Here is a 12,850-nt window from a genome sequence, read left to right as displayed (position 1 = left end):
TTAAAAGAACACGAAAAGAAATGAATTTTAAGCACATAGTGTGAATCAAGGAAATCGGTCAGGTATTTTCTGACTAAGAATGTATTGCGAAATTGCCGTAGATCGTTTGGCATGTAATGTATCACGCTGTCCTGCAGTTGTTTTGTAATTTTCAGGCCTTGACATTTACTCCTAAACACACAGATAACTATAAACATGGCTATTTCAAAAACATGTGATTCTTACAAATAATGGTCTGATGTCCTTTCAACAGTAAACAAAACCGCTGTGAACTAGATTGATCTGGTGTGATGTTATTCGGATAATCTCGGTAAAGATCTACCGTAACAGTGAGTCCCGAATAGACCTAACTCGCATAGTAAACAACTCGCTTCAGTAAACACACGAGTTCTAAGTAGGTCATTTGCGTAGGTTGACGTCACTGAGAGTTTTATGAATGAAGCACTGGACGTAGTAAAGTGTTTGTAGTAACGATATACAAATGTGATGACGTAAGTACATTTCCTGTCAATGATGTTTAAGTCGTTTTGCTTTGTTTTTGTATATTTTATTTGTAATTATCTCTTTGATGTCATAGACACCAGACGAAGCCTACTTATCTATACGCCTGAATGTATATGATTAACTTGTTGACTTCATTATGTTTTTATTTTAACGTAATGCAACATATGATAATAAACACCATCATGTTATTTCAACAACACCATTGATACCACGTACGGGATATTCCAATTCCAGGGATGCATCAAGTGCCCATTCATAATAAAACCATTTTGTTATTTAAATTGTTTTAGTTCGGAACAGGTCAGGTATGGGTAGGCGTTGTGCACTTTATGTCGTCTACTGATACGATTGTGTATGTGGGCGTGGTAAATGATAACTTTTATTTCAAAATTTGTATTTTCTCCAAAATGAGATAGCGTAGGCGTCATGAATAACTTTGATGTGTCAGCTTCTTTTGTATTTACACCAGGGCGTTCTCTCTCTTTCTATAATGCATAGGATCGGGTCGTTTGGTGAAATTCATGTTAAATGCATAGATTACGAAATATATGAATTACGATATTTGCTCGAGTTTAGACCCACACCCTTTCTATAATTTATAATATAATAAGTCCACTACATTCTTCACCTCTAGTTTATTTTCCTACTGTAAAACTAATATATGTGTGCGTACTTGCTTGGAGTTGAGTTGTCCTTGAGAAATGATGGCTACTTAACCATATTATTTCGGTTGCTATTATGGGAGAAAAACGGTTTAATTTGGGGGGGGGTTTCAGCTATCTTCTCATATATTTTGTCATTAAATTGCGATATTATATTTTTATTTACACACCGCTTACAGTTATCCTGTTTTTAATTGGAAACCCTTTATATCTCCCCCGGAAGTATTGCTTTCTCCTTTATTCCTCTCTGTAGATTCAACATACAATTTTAGATATCTTGAAAAAACGTTTCGAACATTTGATTTGATTCCATCATTTTGGCATATATACTTTTGCATCAAATTATCACATCGGATCGTGATGTAGAAAAATTTCATGAACCAACACCCACTTTGTGTTAATGTTTTACATGCGAGTTTTTCCATGTGGTGTGGTATTTACATTTGCAAAATCCAAAATCACTGGTAGGAAAGTTCAGGACGCGTATTCATGACACCTGTCAGCATTGATTCTGTGCTCAAACCAACTTTCTTGTATCTCACTTAGATAATGTCAAACGATCCAAAAGTGAGATATATTAATAATGAAAGCAGTATCCGGGTTTTAGTCTCTTAATTTTTTTCCAAATAATTGACTAAACAATAGATATGGCTTGAGCACAAAATCCATGCCTGAGCATGAGAATGGTTTCATGAATACGGGCTCAGATTTGTAATGAATTCTTGAGTTGCAAAAATCTCTGCGATATCAGGAGCAATACTTTTCTAATGTTGATTACGTATGGCAAATTCCTTTCTCAGTTACTTTTAAAGTTTACAAGTAGATAATAGTGTTCTTGAGACAATTCAAACGAGAAATCTGACAAATCTATAGTTTTCTTAAACAAAACACACTCTTTTTGACAAATACTATGTCCTTGAGGTCAAATGATATAGTCTGTGGGTTTTGTACTGAGGCAATTTGAGATGATTGCAAGGAACATAAAAAGAAGAGTCTGGTTTAAAGAATTATATATCAGCTTATTAAGCCAGAATATAATATATGAAAGGATCATTTTTTAGATACTTAAGTTAGTTAAATCGTAACCATCCTCTGGTGATTTGTCAAATAACCCTTTTAACATCTTGGTAAGGTAGGTTAGGTATGGTTTTCATATATCTACACTCTGCTTATCACCAAACTTTGTACTTACACCGGATCCGAAATGATATTGAGAGGAGGGAACTCTTAATTAGTTGGTGCTAAGATGAATATCCAGTCACACAGCATGTAATTAAAACTGCATACAATCAAAACGAAAAGTCAAAGTTAACAAAAAGGTTCAAGTTGGTCATTAAGAAACTAGATGTATGATGGCTGTATCAAATAGACATTTGTTGCAAGATATGAAAATGAAGATGTCGAGGCTAGGCACATTTGGTAAGCAATTGCTTTCAATAAAACGTCAGATGTCGAGGCTAGGCACATTTGGTAAGCAATTGCTTTCAATAAAACGTCAGACCTTACTGTTGCTAAACTAGATGATCAATCATGTCTGATTGATCTGCATTTAATTAAGCATGTCGATCTCTGTGTTGTAAAAAAGTGGCCTTTGAGTTCTTCTTCAATCATTTAACACATACCACCGGGGTTTTCGCGCTCATGAATACCCATGAAATTTGAAAATTTATGCTTTTTATTTGGATTATATGCACATGCACTTTTACCGCACAAAACAGTGATGTAACGTGATGTAAAATTGAGCGTTAGCATTAACGTTATGGCGACTATTTGTCAACGGTTTGACATTATAGCCATGTATGAGTAAGCTTTCCTGATGCATATAAGCATTAAAGAATTGTTGAGTTTCTACTTTCGGCTCCAAAACAAGTTACAGTAGGTAGATAAGGAACATTATCAAATTTTTTTTCAAAATATTTAACGGAAATTATATAGAACATTTCAGACTTCAACAGTGCGTATTGAAAGACCTGAGAGGGCATGAAACATATAGGGTGGATGGGGAGTATTTCCTGGACTTAGTAATTTTTTCCTTCCTTAATTTTAAGGACACTCAGTAAAACCACGTGTCTTTCGAAAATTTATTTATACTGACATAACTTGAATTTTATGAACACATTAACAGACAATCATTTATCAATGATTTTTTTATGTATATAAATATAATAGGGAATGTACATAAATGATGCAATATTAAAAAAAACACACCATTAAAACGCACTCAACAAATTTATAAATATTAAGAGATATACCTTTCAATTAATATTATTTTAATGTATCTATATATATTATTGTGTCTGGTGTTATATGTTACTCTCTTTTTATCAGAAATTGTTCTACAACGAAGAACGGGAAAATAATGAAAATACAATAGCCGGGTAATGTTTATCTGTTACTTGTTAGAACACTTGTTGTTCAAGTTCTTTTTTTTCCCTCTTCTTGCTTGGGTATTTACCTTTTTTGTTATAACTTTGCTCAGAATCACTGACAGAATTGCTGACATCTGTTTTGTGTCATGATTAAAACCGCATCGATATTAACTTTATAAGCAAAATCACTGTCCCAGAATGATTTGGTAACAAAACCTCAGGGACTTAACGACTTATTAATACAGATGTTCAAATTCCGATATTAGAGGAATTACATGAAAGTAAGCAATTTGTTTTGCGCTTGTCATATATTGACTATAGAGATTATATATCTCTGAACATGCAAGTGTAATAATGAATTTGCCGTATATTTTGAAGATATTCAAGATAAAATATTTATGTTATTTATTATGTTATTTATTATGTTATTTATTATGTTATTTATTTAAGATAAAATATTTATGTTATTTATTATGTTATTTATTTAAGATAAAATTTATGATAAAATATTTATGGTATTTATTATGTTATTTATTTAAGATAAAATATTTTTGTTATTTATTGTGTTATTTATTTAAGATAAAATATTTTTGTTATTCATTATTTTATTTATTTAAGATAAAATATTTATGTTAATGTTAAGCTAACCAGCTGCGATTCTACAATTGTGCCGTGATGTACAGGATGCCCTCGAGCGGCACACAGCAAGTGATGACACTTATATGTGACATCTCGTCCTTTCCCCGGGCTATTTTGTTTGCCTATACCTTGCACGTATAACGTCAACTTGATCAACAAGTGTAAAACTATCATGACGTCATGTAATCTCGACCAATCACTGCAATATCGATACTTACTTGTGCTTCCTATTTGTGCACGTCATTCACGATGACCTGTGTATTATATCACAACTTTAGAACCAATCAAATAAAATATAAATCATTTCGTCGAATAATTTGAATGCGCTCGTTTCTTATATGGAAGGTCGATTCTTTGTACATATAGTGTAAACGTGAGCAAAGCGTATGAAAGTAGCATGTCGTCATGTTATCTCAGCCAATCGCTGAACTATCAATACTTGTGCTTCATATTTGTGCACGTTACTCGTGTTGACATACATGACGTCACACTTACAAAATCAATCAACCATAAGTCAGTCGGAATAAATTGTAATAGGTAAAGTGGGCCAAAACTTAATACTGCATCATACAGCTGGTCCGTCCTTCTATGGCTCATCAGTGATGCTAGGGGCTAAAAAGTTGAAGATTCAAATTTTCTAAACTACTGTTGGAACAGAAGGACAGGTGCAAAAAATACCTCTTAGTTTATTAATATATTTTTTTAGAGGAATACTGGTTAATTCTTTGTCGAGGTTCATTAGATCACAAAATCAAATAACAATGTTCGTCTTTATGTCATTAACGAATATATCTGCTGTAACCGATCAAATTTACCCAATGAACAAGTATCAGTGTTTAAACTGATAGTGTGGAGCATTAATTCTTTTTGGTGTAGGTTCGTAATGTTCTTCCTTAGATGTTGCGTCTCCTTGGTTACTGTTGTTATGTTGTCGTATCCATTTTGAGTATGAGTTTTGTCCTGGTGCTTTGTCGCACCTTTGCTAGGTGTTTTCAATTTTATCTTGTCAAAAGTGCACTGTAATCATTTGTTGATTTAATAAAATAATACAGTATTTAATTTGTTGAAGAACTCTCGACTCCCGATGATTTTTATTGGATGTTCTACTTCTGAATGTACTTAAAAAGGAGGTAATTAAAAGAGATATGATGTGTTGTACATAACAACATGTAATTATTGTCATGACAACATATTTTTGAATTGACAAGTTATATGATAATTTATAGTTGAGAATTATCAAAGTCTAAAGTATCGTTTTCTGATCATATTTTTAACTATGTTAGAATCTAGATGAACGGCACGGTAACATAACCTATATTGGTTACAATGATAACTTAGATGTGTAGGTAACTTAATACCATGCAGCTTAATGGTTACGATTAAGTTACTATGTTATATTTGAATGTTATAGACATGTATTCAATTCACTCATTCGATGAAGTAGGTACATAATAAGATACTTTCGTAGTATTTATTGCTCATAATACATATTAAACATATTAGCTTCAAAACTTTGTCGATAATGGTTGTATTGTCTTGAAATATCGTAAATTTTCATAATAAATGACTGGATTTATTATGTAAACCAAAGTTTTAACCTGAGGGTACACAAAATAGAATACTTTTCATATATGACGCAGCCTTTTTTCAATACAAATAAATGGTACCGTGCGGGTGAACTGAAGTGAAAAATTCAAAAAATGAAATTTTAAAAACCCTTGGAAATCGTACGTTGCAACAACATAAATATCCAATTACATTTCTTAACAAGGAAAAATATTGTTCAAATTAATATTTTAATGAATATATTACTTAAATTTTTCAGAGAGAGTCAACACTTTCTTCAAATGAAGACAAATATTTAAAATGCTGTCAGTTCTTTTCATAAACTGACCATGTGATGAGGTGTTCCATCTTGGGCACCCGAAAAGCCAAACTTTCCAAGTGAATTCATAGACACATGCGCTGGTAATTCCAAAGAAATACATGACATAAAAGCTTATTGTTGCATTATTTAGACACTAAATAGGATATATTAATAAGGTGTTCCAATTTGGGGACCCTCAAGTTATTGAACTTTTTATGACAAGCATCACCCACTCCTCTCACATCCTAGGCTACAAGTACTGTACTTGGTCAATTATTTCTGAAACGCCAGCTTCAAGGTCACGTTTTACGTATATCGACAACTTCGCGTGCTATCTATCTAAACAATATAATGTATGTTCTAAGTAGATGGGTTAATACTTAGCTTCAAGTTTGTTCCCATTTCCGCTGCCTGTAAGTACTACTCTGAATTTGTACGAATTCTGTGTGAAATGTAGGAAACAAGATACAGTATACACTTGTGTCTTGTTAAAACTATGTACATGCATATGTTAACCTTTCACTTCTGTATCAAGATGTTTTCGTGTTTACACACACATATTTGCTTCTCTAATGATGTCTCCTGCGTCATTGGGTTGTTCTGATCAAGTATCTTCATGATACAGTCTATCATCGCATCACAGCTAAGTTGTTACGTCACACCTCAGTTGTTACGTCACACCTCAGTTGTAACGTCACACCTCAGCTGTTACATCACAGCTCAGTTGTTACGTAACAGCTCGAGAGGAAGAACGATTCTGTTGATATTTGTAACGTTTTCCCTTCTATGTTAATTTGTTGTACGGTTAATTTCAAAATCTTGAACTCTCTCATATTGTTGAGAGGCGGCCATTAATAAATGTTATTAAAACGTATTTACACTTCCCGTCACATACATGCATAGATCTTCTCAATGCTGTAGTAACAATACTATTCAATAAGTAATTCGTTTTTTCCTGGGTTTTATGTTATTTGCACGTGCCTGAATAGCTCGGTATAATTGTGTACGGCAAGTCCAAGGATTAGTAAATGTAAACCAACTTGTACTTAAAAGTCATACCATTCAATTTTGAACATTCAAAAGGAATTATTGATAGCGTATCTCTTATGATAACACACATTTAAACAATAACTGGTTGTCTGGATGTAATTATTGTTGATATAATTACAAGTGGCCTCTGGCAAATCCCATAAAACCCGCTAGGGTTTTATGGTAGATTTGCCAGAGGCCACTTGTAATTATATCAACAATAATTACATCCAGACAACCAGATATTTTTTATATTTACATATTTTTCTTTTTTAAGACATATTCCTACAAAAACCATTTGCCCTGCCTTAAAATACATTTCAGGCGGCCATTTTGTTTGTTTACATATTCCTACACCTGAAACAGGCAGTTGTAATTATAGTCGAGCAGTTGTAATTATAGCCTATATAATTACACTTGCCATCTAACACTGTTGTAATGGGATGGCGCGGGGGCAAATGTATATATATATATATATAAATCTTAACAACACATCTTAAACGCTTTCATCTCATTTGAAGCAGATATTATGACGCGATAAACTATGATGTCACATATTAGTTCGCTTTAGCGACGTCCGCGCCATTGAATCACAGCAAAATACATTATGATTGTCTCATTAAGACCAAAAAGGGTCTGGAAGGATACATTTTCTGCTGTTATGATATAATACTCAAAACGGAGTCAATGGGATGAATTATTTACAAACTGAAATACTTTTTAGCCTATTTTGTTTTCTCAATTTACATAAGACACGTCATTTTACCGAGTGTCTTACAGACATTTAAATGGTCACGAGAGCTAGCTAAACATAATACAGAAAGTATAACGAGTAAAAGATCCATGTTTTCGTTACGGTTAAAATGTCCGAAAAGTTTCATGGAGGAAAAGAAGAGAATCATAAAGTTACAGTAACAATTAAGCTTGATATAAAGTCGTAAGGTATCATGATGTTGATTTTTTATAATGTTTTTTATACGATTTCCGTATTTGGCAAACGTCTCAAGGGTGAGGAAAACCAAACACAGGTGAAAATTCATAGCTATCTGTTTTATCGTTTTAAATAATACTGAAAAAATATTTTTCGGACTTATTTTGAAATTATCATAAATATGTCGGAAATCGGAAATATGTGTCTTGACAAACGAAATGTTTTCCCGTAGAATTGAGCATCACCCGGATAACTTCACGGGTTAATTGCAAAACCTGATGTATATTGTTTAGAATGTATGTAAGAATTATGAAGCATGAATTGGAAATATTTCATAATTATTCATGTAGTGGTTCACGACTGTGTGATATTTGTCTTCCAAAGTGCGGATGTAGAAACTGATTCGGATAAAGAAAATTGCAGGTCTATATGTGTGAATGGATAGCTTGACAAAGTGATTAAATCTTTAAGCTCATTAACTTTATGATACAACTGAATCACAATCGGATTCCGGGCCCACTTGTATATCATACAACTGAAACACAATCGAATTCTGGGCCCACTTGTTCATGATACAACTGAAACACAATCGGATTCTGGGCCCACTTGTTCATAATACAACTGAAACGCAATCGGATTCTGGGTCCCCTTGTTCATAATACAACTGAAACACAATCGGATTCTGGGCCCACTTGTTCATACTACAACTGAAACACAATCGGATTCCGGGCCCACTCGTTCATAATACAACTGAAACACAATCGGATTCCGGGTCCACTTGTTCATAATACAACTGAAACACAATCGGATTCCGGGTCCACTTGTTCATAATACAACTGAAACACAGTCGGATTCCGGGCCCACTTGTTCATAATACAACTGAAACACAATCGGATTCTGGGCCCACTTGTTCATAATACAAATGAAACACAATCGGATTCCGGGCCCACTTGTTCCTAATACAACTGAAACACAATCGGATTCCGGGCCCACTTGTTCATATTACAACTAAAAACACAATCGGATTCTGGGCCCACTTGTTCATAATACAACTGAAACACAATCGGATTCTGGGCTCACTTGTTCATATTACAACTGAAGCACAATCGGATTTCGGGCCCACTTGTTCATATTACAACTGAAGCACAATCGGATTCTGATCCCACATATAATAATGTTCAAGCCCAGGTTAAATTCATTGGAATTCAGTGCCTAATAATTCTGTATTCCCGTAAGGTTAAAAACATGTTAATATGTGTAAACAAAACTATAATTAGAAATGAGATTATTATAGAAAAGCGATTGAAGTTTTCATTTTATAATTTAATAAGCAGTCTACTACTCCTACTCAAATAACATGTACTAGGGTGATCAGCTAGGCTAAATGTGATGCATACTCGTATAGTCAGTAGTATGATCGCCAGACAGATAGCTCTTGACGGATGAGTGTATTGTACACCGCTGTACCACGACACCGATAATCACCTAGGTGACGTCCTGCGTGAAAACCTTCAATGCTTAGGTACATTATAATTTTCCTTCCCTGTAAGGTCGGTTTCCTACTTCCTGGACAGGCGACGTATGCATTGGACACAGGTTTGGGGTTTACTGTTTTGATATTTCATTGATCCGTGCGGGTAATTTCGATTATATTGTTCAGCGTAAAATAAAAAATAAAATGAACTTCACATAAAAAATGCTATTATGTGTTGTTATTTTCGAATCTATTGTTAAGGTTATCCATAAAAACTGTTTTGAACTCCGTGTTTTTTATTCTAAAACGTCTTCCTTTAATTTAAACATTGGAAGACTTTCCTCTAATTACACGAACATATTTATTTAACCTTTTTTATTTTGAAAATTTTGATATGTTATTTCGAATTTTGAAGTCTTTGAATTTCTCCTATGGACTTATTAAGTTGGTAGGATATTAAGAAGTTTTGTGAGCAAATCAGGTCTGATACAAACGAAACTTATCGTGAAGGAACTTGGAATAACATTAACAATAACATGGCAACATCATATACCAATTTTATTCGACAATAGCAATGCAATAACATATAACAATATTATATGACAATAGCAATACAATAACATAAAACAATGATATACAACAGTAACAATAGAGTTACACGAAATAAAGTGATATGAAAATAACATAAATACTTGTGATTGAATAAGTTTTAATATGATATATGTTTTATAAAATTTCAATGCCCAAACTCGTAAATGTAAGTATTTGTGATATGTATTTTTAGGTCACCTGAGCTTTGCTCAAGTGACCTATTCCAATCGCTTTTCGTCCGCCGTCGTCCGTCGTCCGTCGTGCGTCGTGCGTAAACTTTTACATTTTCAACTTCTCAAGAACCAGTGGATGGATTTTTTTCAAACTTGGTCAGAATCATCCTTGGTAGATGAGGCTTCAAAATTGGGATTCCTACCCCAACCCCTGGGGCCAGGGCGGGGCCCCAAAGGGAAAATTATCCAATATTTCAAAAATCTTCTTCTCCAGACTCAGAGGTACTACAGTGATTTTCTTTACGTGGAAAGAAAGATCATCAGGGGCTTTATTTAAATTGAAAATATCAGGACCCCGAGCTATCCGTTCTCCCTTGGGGAGGGGTTAACGTTTAATATAGTTTATATAGGGAAATAACACTTTTCGGTATATATTTTATCCATTTTCAGCAGAAAATTGCTCAAACTTTGTCAGAATCATCTTGGGTAAATGAGAGTTTTACTTTGTAAAATTGGGATTCCTGTCCCATCCCCAGGGGCTAGGGCGGGGCCCAAAAGGGAACATTTACCAATATTTTCAAATTCTTATCCATTGATGGCATGACAAGTATTGTATTTCACTAAGTTTACATGCTGATTTTCACATCACATCTAAACAATAAAATAAAGCTACCAGTACCTATGATATAACTCAGGTGACCGCTAAGGCCCTTGGGCCTCTTGTTTTTTATGGACCGTAACTGCCATACGAAGTTATGTAATATGATATGGAAATGGCTTCATACCTAAATAGCTCAATCAGCAACACTGTTAACTAGTAACGGTCTATTTTTAAGTTACATTCGTGTCTGAAAAACTTCGTATACCTTCGTTGTACGGAGTCACGTTAGTCTAGTGGTAGAACGCGGGGCTCGTGACCGAAGGGTTGCGGCTTAGAGTCATGTTACGGCACGGTGTTGTATCTTTGAGCATGATACTTTACTCCGCTTGTTCCAGTCTACTCAGCTGTAAATGAGTACGTGGTTGGGCAGTGCTAAAATTATTGAATGCTAACTGTGAGCGCCGAAATAGCAGCACCGGCTGTATGCTTCCTAAGGGAATTGATAATGATATTGGCTGGTTGCAAAAGCCCTATAACCACGGATAATAACTTTGAACCGCTTTGAGACGACCTACGAATTAGGTTGTGATAAAGCGGTATATTAGACGAGCGAAGGACACTTGCATGAAAAATGTAATTTAAGATTGAGTTCATTTGAAATCATTTACAGTTTCTAATTGAAAAGTAAGAATTTAGGCCTTGGACTATACGTTTTTATACTCGAGAAAATACCTATCGATCAGGGGCTTGACGAAAATCGATCTGTTCTTTCTTCATCCCTTAATCTACACCTGAACTACAAATTCAAAAGACGTTTAATTGAACATTTTATCGTATGACATTTACGAAAGAAGAAACACCGGGATAGCTAATGAAACAAACAAGTTTTGTTTAAGGGGAATGTTAAGTATTATTTTGTGTTGTTGTAAGAATGATATCAAAAAAACGTATGTCTGCTAATATTTATAAGGAGAGAGAACTGTTTGAAACGTCCTTGAGACAATGCCTGGGCATCTAGTTCACCGATCTACTTTAGCTTAAGGATAGATTGAGTAAACTGTTCATGAATTGGAATGAATTCAAGCTGTTTCACTCATATGATATCATAAAAATATAGTCTGATTACACACGTCATAAAGCTCTTACGTGTCTATCCCCTCATTAAACAGTTCCGGAATTCCTGGAGAAAACGTCTACACGGAACAATGTTAATATGGCTACATTTAAACACAAAATCGTAAAATCCTATCTACTTGATTCATAACTAGAATGATGGTTTAAGATTAGGTCTGAAAAGTTTCATATTGGAGCCCTTTTATACATAAAGTGAGGAATTATGAGACATTTTATATTGTGCATGTACAAATGTTATTTTTATGTCAAATTTCAATACCTATATGTGAAATAATAAACTGGGTGTAAAAAGGAAATTCAGGAAACATGTTTTTTAGGTCACCTGAGACAAAGTCTCAAGTGACCTATTGCGATCGCCTTTTGTCCGTCGTCGTCCGTCGTCCGTCCGTAAACAATTTACATTTTCGACTTCTTCTCCGAAACCCCTGAACCAATTTCAATGAAATTTTGCAGGGACCTTCCATGGACAACGGTCATCAAAAAGAATGGCCGGTTTAGTCCCAAGAACCCAGGGGCCTGAGGGGCGGGGCAAAAAAGGGTCAAATTGACTAAAATTTCAAAAATCTTCTTCTCCAAAACCCCTGAACCAATTTCAATGAAATTTTGCAGGGACCTTCCATGGATACCTGTCAACAAAAATAGTGGCTGGTTTAGTCCCAAGCCCCCAGGGGCCTGAGGGGCGAAGCCGAAAAGGGTCAAATTGACTAAAATTTCAAAAATCTTGTTCTCCAAAACCCCGGAACAAATTTCAATGAAATTTTGCAGGGACCTTCCAAGGACAAAGGTCAACAAAAAAAAGTGGCCGGTTTAGTCCCAAGCCCCTAGGGGCCTGAGGGGCGGGGCCAAAAAGGGTCAAATTGACTAAAATTTCAAAAA

The 12,850-nt window shown here is 34.6% G+C and overlaps 1 protein-coding gene across 1 annotated transcript in view; it reads left to right on the top strand.

Moving 5' to 3' along the window:
- The window catches only part of LOC110465743 (cAMP-responsive element-binding protein-like 2), a 66,803-nt gene that overhangs the window by 36,084 nt on the left and 17,869 nt on the right, over positions 1-12,850 (top strand). The gene's annotated exons all lie outside the window — the stretch shown is intronic.

This window comes from Mizuhopecten yessoensis, unplaced genomic scaffold, assembly GCF_002113885.1.
Source record: "Mizuhopecten yessoensis strain PY_sf001 unplaced genomic scaffold, ASM211388v2 scaffold11101, whole genome shotgun sequence".
Lineage (NCBI taxonomy): Eukaryota > Metazoa > Mollusca > Bivalvia > Pectinida > Pectinidae > Mizuhopecten > Mizuhopecten yessoensis.
The sequence above is the reverse complement of the archived record's forward strand: the minus strand, read 5'-3'. Positions and strand labels throughout refer to the sequence as shown.